The sequence below is a fragment of the Elephantulus edwardii genome, unplaced genomic scaffold, assembly GCF_000299155.1.
Source record: "Elephantulus edwardii isolate Elephantulus edwardi_28Jun2011 unplaced genomic scaffold, EleEdw1.0 scaffold00249, whole genome shotgun sequence".
Taxonomy (NCBI): Eukaryota; Metazoa; Chordata; class Mammalia; order Macroscelidea; family Macroscelididae; genus Elephantulus; species Elephantulus edwardii.
This window is the reverse complement of record NW_006399999.1, coordinates 263,783-267,080: the sequence shown is the minus strand read 5'-3', so window position 1 is coordinate 267,080 and position 3,298 is coordinate 263,783.

Genomic DNA, 3,298 nt, shown 5'->3' with positions numbered 1-3,298 from the left:
ATATGTATATATATTTGTTGTTGTTACACACGCGTGCGCGCACACACATACACACACATACATTCCAACAACAAAATACAAGATGAAACCTACTAACTTGAAAGTTCCACATCAACAAGTGAAAATCATTAAAGTGCTTCCTGTCCTTGTTATTCTCTATTACAATATTTGGGTGTTTTGTTTTTTACCATAGTACGCATTAAAATCTATAATTATTTCATTTCAATTTCTTTATTGTGTGTCTCCTTTACAGGAGAACATCAGTTTCATGAAAATTTAAACTCATTGACATCTTGTCGCAACTGATTAATAATTGACCCTCCATTGGATTTCTGAGGTTGTAAATCTCATAGGAGTAGCGTATTCATTTTCTCCCTCAGAGCCACTGGTGTGTTCAGACCAGTAGAGACGTTTGACCCTTCGCTTAGCAGTGAAGCTTCCTACACACTACTCCACCAGAGCTCTATGAGAGCAAGATTATTGGTATTTTTTCCCCTGTTACATGTTTTTGCATGAGAGAAAGATGAGTGTCCTCTTATGCATTTTATAGCCTTCCACTGAAGGTCAGCTGAGTCAGTTCTGATTACATGGCAATGATGGGTTGGCCTGTTTTCCCAGTGTCTAGCGGATACTCAATAAACGTGAATCTGTGTCATCTGACCCTGCATACTTCCCTAACTTCACATTCTCCTTAGCTCCAGGCCTTATGGGTCCTCTCATACAGCTAGATCTTCCTACTTCAGAAAGTCACATATTTACCTAGGATGCTGCTCCCTGGCTTGACAACTACTCATCTTTCAGTTCTCATTCTAAAAGACACCTAAATGAGATCCTACCCACTCCTCACCATCTAAGTGAAGCTTCTCTACTCAGATTTCTCTCTTTTAATATACTTTTCTCATATTAAAAAAAATTGTGATGTGAATGAAAAATTACAAAAGGTAGGGTTTTTTTAAGTATTCATGGACTTTCAAAGGTAGTTTACTCCTATATATTTATTTACTTTATTGCCTCACACCATCAACACTACCTTTGTGATAGCTGTGAGGGCCTTACCTCTTGTTTCACTCACTTAGCTGCTAAATGAAAGGTAGGAGGCTCAAATCTACCCACAGATGCCTCTGAGGTAATGGCTTCTTATCTATTCCACAAAAACCAGTTATTGAAAACCCTATGGAGTACAGTTTTAACTTAACACATGTGGGGTTGCCGTGAGTCAGAGGTGACTTGATGGTCAGATGTTGCTACTTGTTGTATTCCTTGCAACTGAACACACTCTTGAGTACAGAGTTGGCATTTAAATATTTCTTGATACAATGAGTAAATAATTAAGTGAATAGTAGTTTTTGTCCATTCCCTTAATGGGCAGAATTGTAGTCCTGAGGTTTTACATTTTTATGTTGCTCATTCATGATCATGTTTTCTCAGACTACATTAAAGAAAACCGAGAGTTAGGAATTCTGTATAACCCTAATTATACTTCAGTGAATTTAAGTCAAGTTTACAAAAATTTCATTAGGAAAGAAGTAAAATGTCTCCTTCCCAAGCACCGCCCCCATTCCATTTCTTATATTCAAGGATATTTGGATCCAAAGCTTGATTAGATAGATAGCTAGATAGACAGACAGACAGGCAGACAGATAAATAGATATAGATAGATAGATGATAGAGATAGAGAATCTACAGCACTTAACAGCAAAAAGAATACAGAGAGATCTATGTATCATCCAGAAAGAGTGCAAACGGTCATTACAAGGACAGAAAAGAGAAAGGAAAAAAAGACCAAAATGGATGTCAGCAGAAATGCTGGATATTGCACTGGAGCACAGAGAATCCAAAGCACAAGGAAGAATTCAAGATACTAAATAGCTGAATAGAAGATCCCAAAAGGCAACACGGGATGACAAAGCAAAATGTTACAATGAAATGTGCAAGGAGCTGGAGTCAGAAAATCAAAAGGGCTGAACTAATTCAGCACTTCTTAAGCTCAAGGAACTGAAGACAAAATTCAAACCTCAAGTTGCTATAATCAAGGATGCTTTAGGCATAATATTAAATGGTCCAGGAAGTATTAAAAGAAGATGGAAAGAATAAACTGAGTCACTATATCAAAAGGAATTGGCAGACACAGAAGAATGTAATGAAATAACATATGAGCAAGAGCCTATGGTGATGAAGGAAGAAGCACAAGCTGCTTTGAAGGAAATAGCAAAAAATAAGGCCCCAGGATTTGATGATATACCAACTGATGTATTTCAGCTAATGGATGCTGCCCTGGATGTGCTCACCAAGTTGTGCCAAGAAATCTGGAGAACAACCACTTGGCCAACTGACTGGAACAGATCTATATTTGTTCCCATTCCAAAGAAGGGTTACCCAACAGAGTGTGGAAACTATAGAAAAATATCATTGATTTCACATGCAAGCAAGATTCTACTGAAGATTATCCAAAAAATGACTGGAACAGCACAACAGGAGAGAACTGTCAGAAGTCCAGGCTGGGTTTAGAAGGCGTCGTGGTACTAGGGATATTGTAACTGATGTTAGATGGATCTTAGCTGAAAGTAGGGAATACCGGAAGAATGTTGATCAGTGTTTCATTGATTATGCAAAGGCATTTGACTGTGTGGATCATAACAAACTGTGGCTGACTATGAGAAGAATGGGAATCCCAGAACACTTGATCATGCTAATGTGAAACTTATACTTGGAACAAGAGGCAGTCGTCAGAGCAGAGCAGGGAAACACTGCATGGTTCAAAATTGGGAAAGTTGTACGCCAGGGATGTGTCCTATCTCCATACCTTTTCAACCTGTAAGCATAACAGATTATCTGGGAGGCTGGGCTCTATGAAGAGAGGTGTGGTGTCAGGATTGGCAGAAGATTTATCAACAATCTTCGTTATGCAGATGACACAACCTTGCGTTCTGAAACTGAGGAGGACCTGCAGCCTTTACTGCGGAGGGTCAAGGACTGCAGCCTCCAATATGGATTGAGGCTCAATGCCAAGAAGACAAAGATTCTCACTACTGGACCAATTGGCAGCATCAGGATGGATGGTGAAGAGATTGAGATTGTTAACAACTTTAGTCTGCTTGGCTCCACGGAGAACACTCTTGGCACCAGCAGCCAGGAAATTAAAAGATGTATTGTGATGGGGAAAGTCTGCTATTAGGGACAGCTCCAAAGTACTGAAGAACAATGGTGTCACTCTGGAGACGAAGGTGTGTCTGATACAGGCCATGGTCTTTGCAACCACTTGTTATGCACAATAGAGTTGGACAATGACTTGGAAGGA